The sequence below is a fragment of the Sciurus vulgaris genome (assembly GCF_902686455.1).
Source record: "Sciurus vulgaris genome assembly, chromosome: 14".
In the NCBI taxonomy this organism is placed as follows: domain Eukaryota; kingdom Metazoa; phylum Chordata; class Mammalia; order Rodentia; family Sciuridae; genus Sciurus; species Sciurus vulgaris.
The window spans coordinates 43,598,684-43,618,294 of NC_136475.1; positions in this window are offsets into that span (position 1 = coordinate 43,598,684).

The following is a 19,611-nucleotide window of genomic DNA, read 5'->3' on the forward strand; positions in this document are numbered from 1 at the left end:
TATATCCCCACTCTCCAAACTCTTTTTTAAAGTAAGTTATTCTGGGGCATATATCACTTCCTCTTCTGTACATTGGAGTTTGCTGGTCTGGATGAGTTCACTTATGGACAACAGTGTGCTGAGATACACGATGCAAGGAGGTCAGAGTACACCACTGGTCAACTCTTGTGCACTGGTAAGCCAGTCAGAGAACGGGCACCTCTGATGAGCCGGTTTATCCAACAAATATTTGCTGGAAATCTACCTTCTGCCAAACCCTAAGAGCACTTAGGGCACATGCTTCCTTCCTCCAAGGACCCTGCAATCTAGTGGCCAACTGCAATCTAGTTGCCCATAGCACAGCATCATGGGTACCATAATATTGTGTAGACTGTGATTAGTTCTAGTCTCTGGATGTTGGACATCCCATCAAGATAATGGGTATCTGGTTTTCCCTTCCCCAAACTGGCCCTTACTAGGATCTGTGTCTAATATTAGAAAGGTTGCACAGTAGCATTATGAACTAATCATAAATGGTGCTGTTTGATTTAAAAAATCCATTCAGCTGGGTATGGTGCACACCTGTAATCCCAGCAACTTGGGAGGCTGAGGCAGGAGGAGCCAAGTTCAAAACCAGCCTTGGAAACTTAGTGAGACCCTGTCTCAAAATTAAAAAAATAAATAAAAAGGGCTGGGGGTGTAGTTCAGTGGTTAAGTGCCCCTGGGTTCAATCTTCAGTATCAAAAAAAAAAAAAAAAAAAAAAAAAAAAAAAAACTGTTCAGAAGAAAAGTGCAGTTGCAGATTTTCCGATTGACATATATGTCACTATAATGCAAGAGCTCTCATTAAAACACTTAGTTCATTTTCCTCTCTAGTTTTTTCTAGTATCAAAATGATTTCATACAACAAGGCACAGATGGGTTTCTCCAGATCCACTGACTTCTGTTGGATCTGGAACTGGGATAGTATTCAAAAGTCAGGCAGGGAGGCTGGGGTTGTGGTTCAGTGGTAGAGCATTTGCCTAGCATGCATGAGGCCCTGGGTTCAACCTCAGCACCCACATAAAAATGAAAAATAAAGTATTGTGTCCACCTACAACCAAAAAGAAATAAATATAAATAAATTTATGTATATATATATATATATATGTATAAAAGTCATGCAGGGTCATGATTGGGTCTCATTAATATCTAAGCTTCTGATCAGTGTACTTCGATAGAGTAAGTAAGCTTCATGGGACCCAGAATTTATTTTCAGGGAATGAAGTTGAGGAAGTTAAGAAATGGCATTGGAGAATTAAGGGATAAAAGAATTTTGAATGAAAGTTATGTGAAAGTGGATTTGGGAAGAGCTATCCTAGTGGGAGCCATCCACTGCTGGTGGAGGCAGTGGACTTTCTATTATTAACAGAGGCCAAGCAGAGGTGCGACAACAGTCAGGGGCTCCTAAAGTGGGTGAAAGGTTGGATCAGATGGGCTCTATGACCCTCTGTGCTGAAACAAAGTCGTAACTCTGCTTTCAGTTGGTGAACCCAACCTGGGCTAGCCAACCTCTCTTGGACTCCATTTTATCACTACTAAGTTGGAAAGAAGGATCAATTCTCAAGAGTTCTGGCTGCCCACTGATGAGGAATCCCAGACTCACAGCACTGAGCCTTAAAGGCAAATGAGCATAGTCTTCTTGGGAGTTGGACCTTTAGATCCACTGATGACTCGGAAGTTCTTTCAATCTCTAACAGTGGAGACTAGCAAGGCTGGTTTGTCTCGTTCTAATTATTATTTAGATGACTATTAGGATCATTCCTGGGCAAGGCTTGAATCAAGTCAAACCTGTTAATTAATTGAATTAAGGTTATATAATCATATTTGGGCATTTAAATGTAAAGCAATTATGATGGAACCCAAGCAACTAGTACACAAGGAGGGAGTTCTAGTAAGTGTCAGGAATGTATGCTAATGCCCAGAGCCTAACCCCCAAAGCAGAGGGTGGAGCACTGCAGGGCACTCCTGTTTCGGTGAGGTTGTTGTAATCATTACTGCTCTGGGCACATTCTGAGAAGATGCTGGAACATCTCAAACAAAAATGATCCTGGCTGGTGGAACCCCTTTGTATTTGAAACATGTCTCTCTGTAGCATCCAGCTTGGCTTATAAATATACTGTCAGAAAGCATTGCAAGGAAAGCATTGCAAGGAGTCCTCCTGGTCTTTCTGGTTATCACTATTCCCACATTTATATTCTCTCTCTCTCTATCTCTCTCTCTCTCTCGATAGACAGATGCCATAAGGTCTGCTTAGTTATTACGTTGTTTTACTTGAACTTCTTTCTACTTATCAGTCTTGGCCCCAGTGCCTCCTAATCTCAAATGTCAGCCCTCTGTACAAGGTGAAAGGAAAACAGAGAGGAGGCAGTGGAAAAGTTAGTGCCAAGTTTATCCAGGACAGGCAATGTATAGCAATCATCAGGAAGAGAGCACTGGGCTTGAATTCCAAGAGTTTCAAAATGCCCTGACCCTATTGGCTCCCCATATTTTCTAACCTTTTCACTTGAGAGACCAGATGCCTGGTCTTTTGTTCAGTGTAAAGAGCTTGTGTGGGCTGAGTGCAGTGGTGCATGCCTATAATCCCAGCAGCTCAGGAGGCTGAGGCAGGAGGATTTCAAGTTCAAAGCCAGCTTCAACAATGGCAAGGTGCTAAGCAACTCAGTAAGGCCTTGTTTCTAAATAAAATACAGAATAGCGCTGGGGATGTGGCTCAGTGGTTGAGTGCCCTGAGTTCAAACTCCGGTACCAAAAAAAAAAAAAAAGAGAGAGAGAGAGAGAGAGAGCCGACATGATTGTGCACACCTGCAATCCCAGTAACTTGGGAGGCTGAGGCAGGAGAATTGAAAGTTCAAGGCCAGACTGGACAATTTAGCAAGACTGTCTCAAAATTAAAAAAAAAAAAAAAAAAATAGAGTTGGGACTGTAGCTCAGTGGTAAAGCACCCCTGTGTTCACTCCCCAGTACTTGGGTGCCAAGGGAAAGAACTGGCCTTGAAAGCCTCACAGCTAGATGCCATCATAGTCAGGTATTCTCTCATCTTGTCTATTTCCTCCCTGTCCATGCCCCCCTACCCCATGCTGGGTCAAACCCAGGGCCTGGGTAATGCTAGGTCAGTACTCTGCCACTGAGCTGTACCCCAGTCCCACTGTCTGTATCTCTTACAGTCTGCCTCTGAAGAGGAACATTCTAGGGGGAATTTCATTCTCATCACCCTCCTGGAGGATTACCTGAGCAGACTCAGATGCAAAAATCAGAGAGAGGCCACTTGTGCTGTAGGTGGAGTTCTTGGGCTGGTTTCATTGTAAATGCATGGCTGAAATGTGTTGCATGTACTTAATGGCCCTGTGTACAGTCTCTGGCCAAAAGACACTGACTTAAGCATGGCCAAATGAGACATCAAGAGGACCTTTTCAAATAAGCTTTGTTAGACCCATCCATGGAAGACTGACTCTAAGCCTGACTTTGGATTATCCTTTTCTAGCTAGGACCTATATTAAATGATACTATTTGGAACCAGAGGTTTTGATAGCTACATTTTTCTTCATGTGGCTTCTCATATTTTGATACTCAGCTATCAAGGGCTCCTGTTTATCTCAGGTAGGCCTTTCACCTACTTACTCCCAGGGCATCTGTGGGGAAGATAAGCCCATGACATCTGGCAAGGCTGGCAAGAGTTTTTAGTTCAGGCAGCATGTGGGTGTTAGCACAGCAGAGTAAAGCTGAGAAGACATTCCAAACAAACCCTTCCACATCAGGGACTCAACCCCTAGGGATTACTAAAGATAAGGGAACAGTCTCTCCTCTCAGAAGGAAGTTCAGGGCAAGGCTACTGTGTACCAGAGATCAAGGAAGGCAGAGGTTCAGCCTGATCCAGTTCATTCACTTGATGAATTTCCACAAACAATGTTCTGGGACTTTTGGAGAAAGGGGACACTATTCCTGCCTAGGAGCTCTGGGATGATGTGTTAGTGTTTTGTCACTGTGACCAAAATATCTGTCAAGAACAATGTAGAAAAGGAAAGGTTTATTTTGAGCTCATGGTTTCAGTGATTTAGACCCTGGTAGGCCAACTCCATTGCTCTGGGCGCAAGGTGAGACAGAACATCATGGTGGAAGGGTGTGGTGGAAGAGCACTGCTCCATTATTGGAAAACAGGAAGCAGAGAGGGAACAGAGAAAGGGCCACAGGGAAGATGAAGATGAATTCTTCCAGGGCATTCCCCCAATGACCCCTGTCCCTCAAGCCATGATCTGATGCCTATCGTTACCACCCAGTTAGTCCATTTAAATTAGGATAGACTGATTAGGTTACCACTCTCATAATCTAATCTTTTCACGACTGAATACTCCTGAATTAACACAGGAGCTTTTGGGCAACACCTCAGATCCAAACCATAACAGATGGTGACTGTAAAAATCCCAAGGATGCCTGCAGATCTGAATGGTGGACTACAGCTGTGACTGAGGGATAATGGCCCCAAGCTTAAACTTATTTGTACCCTTCAGGATTCTGACCAGAAGCTATTTTCAGATGACACAGATCCCCAAGGTGCACTTGCCTTCCACCTATGTCCCTTCTGAGAGTGACTCTTGCCACAGGAGCATAGAGACAAGTGAAGCTTTCCTATAGTGATGTCATTGGGAAATCCAAACTTTCCAGAAGAGAGAGGCAGTGCCTAGAATTACAGACTTCCTAGCATATCCTGTTCATTATTCTCTCAGATCCATGGGCAGAGGAAAAGCTTTTATAATGCTGGGTATCCTAAAAGTAAGAAGAAACATGCTTTTCCAGTTATGAAATCTGGCTCTTGTCAATGCTAGTTTAAAGTACATGGTGCTGCTTCAGTTTCTGAAACAGGAGGTGGCCAGATCCAGAGTTCAAAATATCTAAATGATTGGTGACAGGTGTTTAGAAACAAATAAGAGGAGAATATTAGGGCCATGGGTCTGTAGTTGATTTCCCAGCAGCTCTCTGAAGTCTTGGGTTTCATAAAAGATGATCAGTTCCTACTCTTAAGGAAAGTTGTCTGATGGTAATTTTTCTGTTTGGTGTTCCTTCATGTCCCTATTTCCTAATCTAATTTGTTTTTCAAGACCCTGCTCAAATACCACCTTTTTCCATATGCTTCCCACCCTTTGCTCCAGCTAGAATTTGCTTATTCTTCCTCTAACTCCCAAAGCACTTCTCTGATGGACACTCCCACTTTCTGTAAAATAGATCACACACTTGTTTTATAAATGAAAATGAAAAACTTCATAAGATTTAAATCTAACACAGTTCGTTATCTGACTACAATGGAATTAAATTAGTCATTAATAAACTTCTTGGGTAATGTATATCCTTGGAAATTAAATAACACAGTTATAAATACCATAGATTAAAGAATAAAGTTTAAGGGAAGTTAGAAAATATTCTAATTGATAATGAAAATTTACTACTGAATTTCAACATTTGTGAAAGAATATTTAGAGGGAAATAAATAGCTTTATTTATTTTATATTAGAAAGGAAGACAGTTTGAAAAAGATAAGGAAATTAAACCCCCCAACTAGAAGGAAAAATAAATATAAAAGTAGAAATCAAAATATTGGAAAACAAGCTATAAATTTTTTTTTTTTTTGTGGTGCTGGGGATTGAACCCAGGGCCTTGTGCTTGCATGGCAAGCATTCTACCAACTGAGCTATCTCCCCAGCCAGGGTTTTTTAGCAAAGCCAAGAATTGGTTCTTGTAAAGTTTCATAAAACTCATAAACCCTCTAGAAATATTGATCAATAAACAAAAGAGAGAAAATACAAATAATTAGTAACATAGGGATGAAAGGGGATATCATTATCAACCTATAGGTATTATAGTGATAATAGAAAAATGATATAAACAACTTTATGATAATAAAGTCAATAATCCAGGCGAAATGAGGAATTCCTTAAAAAATATATACCATCAAAATGACACAAGAAGAAATAGAAAATTTAAAAAACCAAAATTTTATAAAGAAATTTAACTTATTATCAAAAACTTTCTACAAAGATAACTCCATACCTACATGATTTCACCTGTGAATTCTATATTTAAGGGGGAAAATACAAATCTTGCATAAATTCATTCAAAAAGAAAATTTTTCCAATTCACTTTGTAAGGTCAGCATGACCCTAATAGAAAAATCTGACAAAGAGGTTTAAAGAAATGAAAATGACAGATGAATATACCTGTGAGCATAGACACAAACATCCTTAACACAATATTAGCAAATAGAATTCAGCAATACATAAAATAATACATTATAACCAAGTGAGTTTATCTCAGGATTGTAAGGTTGATTTGTAAATTATAATATTAACAGAAGAAAAAAGCTGTATAATCATCTCAGCAAAAACAGAAAAGGAACATGAAAAAATCCAAAACTTTTTCATGATAAAAACTCTCAGACATCTAGAAATAGAAAAAAAATTCCTCAATCTGATAGACTACATCTATGGAACTCCTTCATATATACAACGGTGACATATTGAATATTTCCATCCTAAAATTAGGAAAAAGGAAGGATTGTCCACATCTAATACCACTACTCAATCTAATACCAACCAATCTCTTAACTGGAAAGCTTAGCCTGTACAATAAGAAAATAAAAGGATTAAAGATCGGAAATAAAGAAACTGTCTTTATTTGCAGAAGACAAAGTTGTTTAAATAGATGATCCTAAAGATAGAGGGCTAATATTAAAAGATAAATTGCATTTCTAAAAACAACTGGAAAATAAAATTCAAACTACAAAATATTAAGTAATTAATTTAATAAAAGATGTGTGATATCTTTGTTTTAAAAACTACAAAGTATTATTGAAAGAAAGAAGACTACAAAATGGAAAGATGCAAGTCATGGGTTGGAAGATTCAATATTATTAAGATGTCAAGTTTACTTAAGGTGACCTAAAGATTCAACACAATCTTAAGTTGCAATCCTAACAGACTTTAATTGAAATTGACTGGTTGATTCTACAATTTATCTGGAAATACAAAGCGTTCAGAAAGGAGGGGGAGACGAAGCTGGAGGACACATATCATCTGATTTCAGTACTTGTTATGAAGCTACTGAAATCATGGGAGGGTATTATTTAGGTAAGGACTTAAAAATAGGTCAGTTGAACAAAATAAAGACAAAAATAATAGACCCATAAATATATAGTTTATTGATTTTTGACAGACATATCAAGGATTTTCAATGGAGAAAGAAAATCTTTTCAACAAGTGGTTCTAGGATAACTGGGTACACTAAATTGCATAAAATTAATTTCAATCACTACTTATTAGACAAAATTTGACTCAAGATGGGATATTGACATATATAAAAGCTAAAATTCTAGAGTTTCAAGAGAAAGCAGAATTTCTTCTTAAAGATAGGCAAATTTGGGCTGGGGAGATAGTGCAGTCAGTAGAGTGCTTGCCTTGCAAGCACAAGGCGCTGGGTTTGATCCCCAGCACCGCAAAAAAAAAAAAAAAAAAAAAAAAAAAAAGATAGACAAACTTTTCATATCAAACAAAAATAAATATAAAAGAAAAAATTGGACTTCACCAAAATTAAAATCTTTTGCTCATTAAAACAAACAAACAAACAAAAAACATTAAGAAAAAGAGATAGGGCTGGGCCTAATGGCACATGTCTATAATCCCAGCAATCAGGAGACTGAGGCAGGAAGATTGCTAGTTCAGGGACAGCCTGGGCAACTTGGTGAGACCCTGTCTCAAAATAAAAATTAAAAAAAGGACTGGGGATGTAGCTCAGTGGTAGAGTGCCCCTGGGTTCAATTCCCAGTGTTGGGGGAAAAAGAATAGGTAAGCTAAAGACTAGGAAAATATCCATGGTGCATTTAACTGGCATAGGACTTACAGCTGGAATATACAAAGGACTCTTATAAATAGTAAGAAAAATAACAAACAGCTCAATTTTTAAAATATGGTCCAAAGATTTGAACAGATAATTCATGAAATAAGATATATGAATTTCAAAAAGCACATGATAATATCATTAGTTATCAGGAAAATATATATATTGAAAACCCCAATTATGGAGTAACTAGATCTCCCACACATTGGTGATTGTAAAAAGGGGTACTACCACCTTAGAAAGCCTTTGGATGATTTCCTTTACATTTAAATAAGACCTACACTTTGACTAATAAATCCACTTGTGGATATTTACTTGAGAGAAGTGAAAATATATACCCAAAAGGAATTATGTAAAGATGTTCATGGAAACTTCATTCATAATGGCCCCCAGACTGGAAATAACCCAAATGTCTATTAATAGGATGCATAAACAATTGTGGTATAGTCATAAAATGAAATACTACTACTTAGGAATCTCTACGCCTTCACACACACATACACACATTTATATTTATTTTTATTCCTAAATCTGTTATCTATGGAAAACTGTATATTTACATGATGTCTCTAATTCCAATCCAACCACCACACGTTTCATTTTTCTCTTTCCATACTTGTAACTCCTTTCTCCAACAGTGGCATCTGCTACTCTTAATATACTTACTTAGTTGATCAACCCTTCTGGGTGTAATTGGTTTCCCATCTGTACCGCCATCCAGATGCTCAGATTCTGACACTGCATATTGGGCTGGCCCCCAGTATTGACCCTCTGTTTACCCTGCTAGGTTGAACACACTGCTCCTGGCCCTGTGGGTCTCCCACTGTGGACACCTGCCTTGCCCTGCCCCTCTTAAGACTTTAGAATGAAATGGTTCACAAAGGAAAGGGAAGTGACAAGACAAGAAGGAAAGCATGGCTATTATTTATTATTTTATAACTTAAGCTCATTCTTTTTCTTCTAAATCACATGCTGGAACCTTCAACTCTTACAATCAAGTGGGTTAGATGGAAGGGCAGTTCTCTAAGATAAATATTCTTGTTATCCTAAGGACATTTATTCAAACAGCTGCTGATAAAATAACAATGTTTTTTCTTTTCCTGTCAGTGATATCAACAGTCTTTCTTTGTATCAAACAATAGGCAAATGCTTTATCTGCTGTAGCTCCTCCAAACTAGGTTGTCCCTGGTTTCCTTGGTAGGGCAGGTGATGAGGCTATTAGGGGGAACTTCCAGAGTTGAGCATCTCTGAGGACACAGGGCACTTTGGTATAGCCAGTGTGGAAAATGAGACAGGAAGAGACAAGGAAAGGGGTCCCTGAGTGGAGCTAGATCCCACATTCTTCAGGAATGTCCTCTAAGACTTTAGCCACATCATGCATTCCTAACTAATTCCACAAAACACTTACCCCCAGCATGCCTGTCTACTCCTGGCTCATCTCGCCTGCTCAAGCAGCTTAGAAACACTTTTGACTAGTCAGGTGGGGCTAGTGAAAAGGAGGGTTTTATTTCTTCTGCAGGTGATTAGAAAGGAGTGCAGGCTCTTGATTCAGAAGGCCTGGGCCTGGATCTTCACCCCAATGCACACTAGCTGCATGACTTTGTCTCCCTGTTCCTCTACTGCCTCACTGGGGATAATCACAGTGCCTATAGGGTTGTGGTGAGGGTTAAATAGAAGTATGTGCATGAAGCATCTTAGAACTATGCCCAACACATAAGTGCTCAAAAATGTTAGTTTTTATTATGAGATCTTACTTTTTTTATCAATTGACCTTGAAAGAAACTGAGAAAGGTCTGACTGAATCTGTGATTGGCCAGTAACTCATGGCAGGGCTCTAAAGTCACTCATTTTCTTCAACCTGCCAATGTGGATTTTTTTCTCCCAATTATTCTGCCAGAAATAAAAAGGAAAGGCTAAATTCACTTCTAAGGAAGGATCCTGTTGCCTTGGCAACCTTTAAGATGCTCATAGCCACTCTTTAAGGCCCCAGGGAGTTGGTTCCCAGAAGCATAAGAGCAGTTGACACTGCTCCCAGTTCCTTCAGCCAGAGTTTGCCACCTTAGTATTTTGCAAATTCACATCTTGTATTAGTCAGAATTTTTCCAGGGTCAGCTGACAGAAAAATGAACAAAAAAATCATTTCAGCCAAACATGGTGTTCATTTTAACTCACTAGATCTGAAAAGTCAAAGGGTGGATTTGGTAAGTTTGCAGCCATAGCTAGATTCAGTGACTCAATCCTCAGTTTCGTTTCTGCCTTTTTTCTTTAGTCTCCCCATTTCAAGTCCCCATTTCAAGAGGATTCTTTACTGTTCATTTCCATAGACATTCTAGGATTAACTCTAAATTTACTAATTTGGGCCCCAAACCTCTCCCTGAACTGCTACTTTGGATAAGGACTGATACACTGGTTGGCCAGGTCAGACTTAGGGTTCCACCCTGCAAGGAAAGAAAGCATACAGGTGTGTCCCACACATGTGACCATCCTCATGCATGCCCTGATTGTGGTCATTGCTCTTGGCTCAACCCTACAAGCGGGTTTCCTAGTTGGAAAGAATAGATTTTTCAGATAAAGCCCATCCTGTAAAAGCTACTATTGAATGAGCCGCACTCCCATTAACACTGAGAAGGAACACAAATTTCTTGTTCCCTTGCTGTTAGATATAAAGGTAGAGGCCTCTTCTAGATGTCTCTCCCTTGGGAACATAAGCATGCATGCATCAGGTGCTGTCAGAGGCCCAACAATATTTTGCTGGGCCTTATCATGGTGTAAAGAGCAGTCAATTGCTGACTGTACATGGCTTTCTCTGACTCTGGAATCTGCACCCATCTGTGTGCTTGATAAGTAGGAGTTCCAAAGAGTTAACACCTCAGCATCCCTGGAATGGCTCTCCACCTATAATTGATACAGTTGGTGCAGAAACAGCTCCTTCGGTGGAATAACTCTGGGGCCACTGTCCTGTATTGACTCCCGGAGTCTTGCAGTGAAAATTAACCCCATTTTCCCTTGGTGATAGTTGGCTTGTGCATGTTCCCATCACTGATAGCTTTCCATTCTCTATTTTGGCCTGCACTTGAGACTCTGTATCAGGGTCTCTTTCTGGAGAACTAAAACTAAACCTGAGTCTGCCTTCCCATGTGCATATGCGTGCATGTGTCCATGTGCGTTTACACTTCCATAAAGATTGTTCTTTGTTTTGTCTCTCCAACTCCTCTCTTTCCCATGGAGAAAATGTCACTTCATTTTGGAGATGCTTCTTTCCCTTCCCCAGGAACCATGTGGTCCAAATGGAGGTTGTTCCTTAAAAAATTCCACTATCTCAGCCTCAGTGATGGGTCTAGGAGATAGGCAGATAGCTTAAAAAGGCTAATCAGAATCTTTCCTGAGAATTTTCCAATTGGAATGAGGAGGAAAGGGGCAAAGCCTTCTATGACTCATTTGCCAAGAAATAATGCATCCCCTATAAGAGTGATACTTGTGAGTCTATACTCTTCTTTGAGTCTAATATATCTTCTCTAGAGATGGCAGCTGAAAATTCTCTCATCTGTAAAAGTCACTGTGCCATTATGCACCATCATGGGTCACATTGCTGGTTATGTACCTTTGCCACACCATCCCAGTACACAGCAGATGTCATATCTATGGAATGCATGAATGTGGAAAATGACATGTTTGAGAATAACAGCCACATTCATGTTTGAGAAGCATCATCACCTTTGGGGAACTTTCCCTTCAGGCCCCTGACCCAAGAGTAGCCAGGTCAGTGCCCTTGGGACTAGACCTTTCTCCTGGTCCACATGCCAGAAAGAACTAATTGTTGGGTGTATGCAGAAATAAATGCCTTGGGTGCTGTGAATGAATATATTTGACTTACAAAAGCAAAGTGGTCATGTGAATAAGAAGTCAAAGGGTGGGCTCTCCCTCCTGAAAGTCCATCCCAAAGAAAACGCATACACATAAAGGAGAATTATAATTACAAGTGAAAATTACAAGTGTAATTATAATTACAAGTGAAAATGGAACAAATTTGTAGATAAACTTGATAAGTATGAGTACAAGGACTAGAAGAGATGGAGATAGATAATAGATAAAAATTTTTAAAAATACAACATTCTATCAATGATTAGTGAAAGTATAGAAGCATAAAAAGTCTTCTATTACATTGATTTTTTTCAATTAAAAATAATTTGAAAACCACTTTAAATCATTCTTTGTACCTTCCAGGCTATCATGTTCAAAACCTTTGGACTAAGTTTCATCCTCCTTGAGCTCTGTCTCCTCCTTTTCTCTTTCCCAGTCTTCAGATCACATTAGATCACCTATCTAGTTTCTACCCTAAGATCTTATATTCTCCAAATACACACACACCCTGTTTTGTGAGATGAGGCCTTTTTTTGGATTGTCAGCTCTTTGCTTAGCAAGCCTTTCTCTGGTTTGATAATTTTCTGCTTTATGCTCATAAAAACTACTGAAGCATTTATTATTCTACACAAATAAAAACATTATCACCTTGTCATGGAGACAGGCTCCTCCCCACCTCTAGCCTGTGAGTCTGGTTTGTACAGCTTGGTGAAGTAGTTTTTAGAAAGTTCCAACCTCACACAGAGAGAGAACTGGCCTTTTGGCATGTCAACACTAGCGACAAAGATTCTGAGATGGGGACAGATGCTGCAGGAAGACCTCTGCTTTCCAGATTGACTTTGCCTGCTGTGCCATTGTAGATATCGATTTGACTGTTGGAAAACCTAAAATAATAGAGGCTACAACCAAGTTTGATTTCATTTTCTGCTAAGCAGTCCTGGACTGATGGTATGGTTCCATTATTTTGAAGATCCAAGTTTCTCCTATTTTTTTTTTTTTTATTTGTTAAATTTTGGATATTGCCCTCATCTGCTTTGTCCAAAATGGTTCACCACCATATCCATATGCCAGTCAGAGATATAGAAAAAAGGGGTATTAAGGACATGTCCCTTCCTTTAACATCCTACCAGGTACCCATCAACCCTGAAACTTTAGGGAGGGCTGATTTCAGGAACATGGACACAAAGAGTAGAAGTTAAGTATGTGAACTCCAGGGCGAGAACACCCTGGATTCATCACTTACTAACTAGTTAACCATAGGCAAATTACTCATCTACTCCATGCCTCAGTTTCATTATCTGAAAAATGGGAGTGACGATGATAATACGACTACTTTTGCCTCATTGTTGTGAGTTTTACATGGGCTACTATGGACAGTGCCAAGAATAGTGTCTGCCATATAATAGGTATTCAATAATTATTAACTTATATAATTATCAGAGAAGCTTGTGCTGCAACATGAGGTGGTAGAGATGGTGATAATGGTGGTGGTAGTGGTGGTGATGGTGGTGATGGTGATAGTGTGGTGGCAATTATGGTGTGATGATGATAGTAATGGTAGTCACGATGGTAGTGGTGATGATGGTGATCATGGTGGTCAGAATAATGGTAGTGATGTGGCCACTATAAGAACTCAGGAAGACTAGGTCATAACAGGCTGAGAAATCCTATCTCCCTGATGCATGACCTTGCACTCTAGATTTAACCCACTTGGGGTGCCCAGGAGATTCTGGAGATGCTCACCTGTGGTGAATCCCTCCTGGGCTATAGCAGGTTCCACAACAGAGTCAAGTCAAGGCTGATGGTTTTAATTCCTGGGTGATATGATCCTGAGTTGAGCCAAATGAAGTCACTTCTGAGTCAAGGAAGATGTCATCCACACTCTCTGGGATGAGATAATAGACCCCCAGACCAAAAATGATTATCACATCATGTGTCTACCCAAATCACAAACACAGATGAACAGGACCTGGGATTATGCCAAACCCTTAAAAGAGCTTCCATCCTGGGAAAAAATCTCTCTGTATCTGAAGTGAGAAGGAGATAGAGTTGGAATGAAACATTTCAATCCTGTTTCATAGTAACCAGTGAATCAATTCTGGAAAGCCTCCTGCCTCCAGAAGTTGAGATAAAGTATTACAATGCAGTTGACCTTCTATGAGTGCCTCATTTTATACTACATTCCTGTGTCCCATGTAGCTTTAGGACCTGATGAATACTCCCTCAAAGGCAGACTCAAATTTGCAACAGAGTTCAAGGATAAATTTTCAGACATCTATCACATCTCAGTCCACATACCTTGGCTCAAATTTTGCTCTGATCATTGCTGCAACCAGAACCTCACCCCAGCTGTCTCTGCATCTGTTGCTTTCTACCAGAGGACTTCCTATCCCTGATGAATGGGAAGCCAGGGAGAGACCACCCAGGCTCCTAGAGTAGGCATATCTGGGAGTTGAAAGGAGTTAACATCCCTAGAGCAACCATTGACCAATGGAATAGGTCCCCTCTCTCAAGTCTCAGGTAGATAATTCTAAAGTACCTTCTGCATGGTTCCCAAGAAAGTTCCAGTGGGCTTAAGCTGTCCATAGTAGGGACCAGCATCATCAACAACCCTTTGATTGGCTTTCCTTCCTCCCCCATTACATCATCCAGTTTTCTCCACTCTGACTCTTTTGATTCACTTCCCCAAATTAACTACTTGTTTTAAAGTCTTTGTCTCAGACTTTGCTTTTTGGAGGAAATCTACATAGGACAGAAGGTCCTGGGGAGCAGGTAGGAGTACAATGTTGAGAGATACAAGATCCTTCTGTTTTGGGTAGCATGCTAGGGATGAGGTCTCTGGGCATGTTGCCAAAATAGTGGAAAAGAGGAGTGCCCAGTTCCACAGCAGTGAATCGTCTCAATGCCAAGGATCTCCAAATTTATAAATTCAGCTCTTACCTCACCCAACCTCTATTGTCATATATGGAAGTTCAGTTGAATAGCCTCCTTATAGCTCCACCTGGATGCATGTCTAACAGGCAGCTTGAACACAGCATAGTCAAAACAAACCCCTCATTCCCCTGACCTTTCTCCAGGTCCCCAGAACTATGCCTCCTTCGGTTTTCCCATTCCAGTCAATAGCACCATTGTCCACCCATTTACTCAGGCCCCAAACCTGGGCAACTCTTTGATTCCTTTTTTTCTCCTTGCTTCTTATGTCTGATCTGTCAGCAAGGCTTTTGGGTTCTATTGCCTGAATATCATCTTTCATTGATTCTAAGACACATTTTCCCCACACGATCATATCTATGAATTCAGATTTCATCTTGCAATCCATGGCATGCCATATTTTAATTAATGGTGTTTTCCTTCCATAGTGAAATTGGACCGCCCCCCTCGCTATATCCTCCATTAGCATTCTGATCCCTGCACCCCAGCAGCAGCCTGATGACTAATCCCCTTGCTTCTACTCCTGGTCCACTTTATTCTATTCAGCACATAGCAGCCAGAAAACTCTTTTCAAATTATAAATCGGTTCAGCCCACTTTCTTGCTCACAAGCTACCATTATGTTCAGAGTAAGTCCCAACTCTTTCCCATGGCATATGAGGCCCTGGGTGATCAGGCTTCTTATTTTCTTCTACTCTCTCCTACTCTGCTTACATGCCATGCTCCAGCCAAGTTCTGGAGCTTTCTTAACAGTTTTCATAATGAGTCAAGCATATTCCTTTTGTCTGGAACCCCCTTCCTCTGGCTCATTGCCTTCCCTTTATTCATGGTTTTGTTCAAATACACACTTCCTTCAGAGAGGCTTCCCTGACCATCCCCATTGGATTGGCAATCACCTTATGCTCACTTTTTTTTCTTATTGCACTTATTTGAAATCATGTGTGTTATTGATCTGTACAATTGCTTATTTTCTGTTTTCCTCACTTCAGTGTAGATTCTTTAAAAGAAGGGACCTTGTTTATATTCCCAGCTCCTAACAGATATTTTATGCTTAATACATACATATAGAGTGAATGAATGAACAAATAGAAAGCCAAAATAGTGATCAGAAGATTGGATCATATAACCCCAGAGGCAGCTTCACACCCCTGTTTGCCCATTCTTTTCTGCAGGAAGAAGGGGCCATTGTATCAGCCGCCCCTGCTGGGTGGGGGTACAGAAGAGCTGTGGGTTGTTTCAATTTCTCTCTGAGGTCAGCTTAATGACTTATGTATTTATTCATACCCCACCTCATTCCACAAAGGATTAGATGAGGCTCACAGGAAATGTACAGTGTGTTAGTGAAATATAAGTACAGAATAAAATTAGGACAAGGGAAAGGACTAAACAGAATAGATTGTCTAGATAACAATGTCTTATGCACCCAAGAAGTTTGAGGGACGAATGCACCTCTGACTTTACTGGTGGCAAAAAGCAGAAGACATGAAACTTCCTATGAAAATAGATGAGGATACAAAAAGGAAAGAGCGCCTGTGGCTGATGGGAGGTGCAGGTTGTTACTGTGGATCCCTTCAAAGAGTTGTGTTGGTGGACCCAAACTTCCACTCCCTCTTAGTTCAAAATTGGTGGGTGGGGATGCAGAGAAGGAAAGGGCTAAGAGGGAAGATTCATCTTGAAAATCTAATTCTGCAAATGGTCACATCTCCTTGGTGTCCAACTCTCCAAGCCAGGCCTCAGCAACCCTAGTTGATGGATCTCCTTTGGGAAGCCCAACCCATGTCCCCTCTCTCACCTCCTCTCTATAGGAGCTGCAGCACCCACACTCCACTTTGCAGGTGGATGAGAAGTTGGAGACCCTCCAGCCAGTTCACTTTTGTTTTCTTCCTTGGTGTTTACATGTCTGACCTAAACTTCAGCTGAAGCTGAGATTCCCACTCTGTATTCATTTGGTTCATCATTTTGGAACGTGGCAGCTGGTAAGAGTCCAATTCATTTTTTGATCTTTGTTAATTACAGAAGGACCATTGTTCCAGGAGTAGAGTTACTCACCAGAGTGAGGTGAAGCAGCATATCTGGACAGGTCTACCTGGCAGCCCATCATCCAGCAGCTGAGAATGTGCTTTGTATGCTGGTTTCTGACTTACCTATGTTGCCTCTCCCTTAATGCAATGCTGCACCAGAGGATAAAGAGCCCAAGGGAATTCCAGCCCTTTACAGAGTGAATGCTCCCCAGTCAGGCAAAACGTAGTAGTTTGAGCTCTGTTTGAGCAACTAATTCAATTCCACAGAAATCCCAAGATGTAAATAAATAAAAGAGTGGGGAGGTGAAAGACCTCCCCCTGACTGTGGCTCCAAGGCACCTTAGAAATACTTTAAAATCATAGGTAATGGAAACTACTCAAAGTCCATCAAAAGGGGATTAAATAAATAAACTATGCTCATCCACATATTGGAATATATAAATAATAAGCTCAGCAATAAAAAGAATGAACTACTAATATTGGCTACAGCACAGATGAATCTAAAAAAAACATGTTTGATAGAAGAAAGCAGTCGTTAAATAGTAAATAATGTATGGTTCCATTTATGTTAAGTTCTAAAACCAGTTCACAGTGGTAGGAGTCAGAACAGTGGTTGCTGTGAGGATGGGTTTAACTGGACAGGGGATGAGAGAACTTTCAGGGGAATGGAAGGTATCTATGTCTTGTAGGGGTAGTGGTTACACAGCTGTATACATATCTGTCCAAACATCAGCTGATACACTTGTGATTTATGCATGTTACTTGATATAAATTTTGCCTACAAAATTTTAAAAAATAGATTGAAGAAGTAATTATTAATATCACAAGTGAATTCTGATGTACTGTTTGATGAAAAGGTTTGAAACAGTCAAGTGTGGCAATCCCAGAGTCTTAAGAGGCCAAGGGAGGAGGATTGCAAATTCAAAACCAGCCTCAATAACTTAGTGAGGCCCTAAGAAACTTAGTGAGACCCTGTCTTAAAAAATAAAATGGGCTGGGGATATAGCCCAGTGGTAAAGCACCTCTGGGTTCAAGCCCCATGACTCCTAAATTTTTAAAAAGGTTTGAAACATCTCTTGCTGTATAAATACTTGTATAAATACATATGACTATCTACAGAAAGTAAAGTTTTTAAAAATCAGCTAGCTGAATTTGTAGGCCTCACCACTTCTGAGTATAAAATGAGGTTAAATTTTTAATTTTCCGAATGAAGGGGATTGCTGGACTCCAGTTCCTTACCTGCCCCTCTACCCCATCACTTCTGCCTACCCCAAAGTGTCTTTCAAGAATTTCTGGAAGTCCTTGAAAAGATACCACTATGATGAATGTGGTGTGCACACCTGTAATTCCAGCTACTCAGGAGGCTTAGGCAGGAGAATCACAAGTTCTAGGCAAGCCCTGGCAACTTAGTGAGACCCTGTCTCAAAATTAAAAAAATTTAAAAAGACTAGGAATGTATCTCAGTGATAAAGCACTTGCCTAACATGCACTGGGCCCTGAGTTCAAGTCCTAGTATGGTAAAAACAAAACAAAAACGTAAAAACCACCATATACCTACAATCCATCTGTAATCATTACCACGCAAAATCCATGGGATTTACCTCTCCCTTTTAGCTGCTCCTGGCCATAGTTCCTACCCTTCAATTCATAAAAGAGAGGAGGAACACGTGCCCCAGTGCCACTGTGCCAAGAGTGCCTCCTGTAGACATTTTCTCCACTGCCTGTTCAGGAGGCTTCCAGTTCTAGAAAGGGGCAAGGAGAGAGCTTTCCCGCCACCCTCAGATCCAGGCAGGTGAATCTGCCCCTCACAGGACTTCTCTGCTTTGGAACACCATTCTGGAAATTTGGGGTAGTTCCTGGGACCTGTGGCCAGGACTTACTTAAAGGAAGTCTTACCTTGGTGGAGTGGACTGCTCTCATTGCCTGGTGCAGAATTGTTACCAAGGATCCTGGAAGACTGAGTCACTGTAAAGGTGCAGACATACTTACATGGAGTGATCCTCATTTATGTTGGACTAAGCACAAGGTCAGGCCTTTGGGGTGTCCATGCTCAACTGCTGGCTTGCACTACAGCTATATGCTGATTCTTTCCCACATGTTTCCACTGTGGTGACACTTCCAGCACAAAGCATCTGAAGGCAGCAGGGGTGGAAGTGGGGGTCCAGTACCTTATGTGCATGCCCCCATCATGGCACCCAGAAAGGTCACCCCACAGATGCCACAGGATCTTGGGTTCATGTCAAACTGAATCCCCTGAGGTGGCCTTGCCTAACTCCTTTAGAGATTTAAGGCCAATCATAATGTAATGCTCTTCCAGGTCATCCTCAAGTCTTCTGGAACAGGGATACCCTTTGTTGGCACATATGGGACCAATGTTCTTGTTCTGTCCCAGGTACCTGCTGGTAGTAGTGTTTGGAAGGCAGGGGTGCTGTGAACGTTGAAAGAGATCACATTCTAGAAACACAGTGTTTAAGGACTAATGAATTTAAGAGAAAACAAGATTGGAAGACATTTTTCTATGCTTTTGCTATGATATTCCTATCAGTAAATTAAGGCAATTAGAAAACAAATTACAATTCACATTCTCTGCACACTCTGAATAAGAATCCCATCATGACCAATGAAGTCCAGGACAGCCTTTGAGTGTGTGACTAGCAACCAGGTGGCAGAATATATGATGCAGAGTCATGAATATCATAACCAGAAGTGTAGAAACAGCAAACAGGGAGAACTGCAGAGGTCAGAAGGTCTACACTGTTTAAATACGAGTAGGTTCCAAAGTGCCACAGGACTGAGGGCAAAAATAGCATTGCTACCTTTTAGTCCATTACAGAGACTCTTCAGGAGCATTGATTGAATAATTAAACACTTACAGAAATACCTCCTTTCTATCCCTT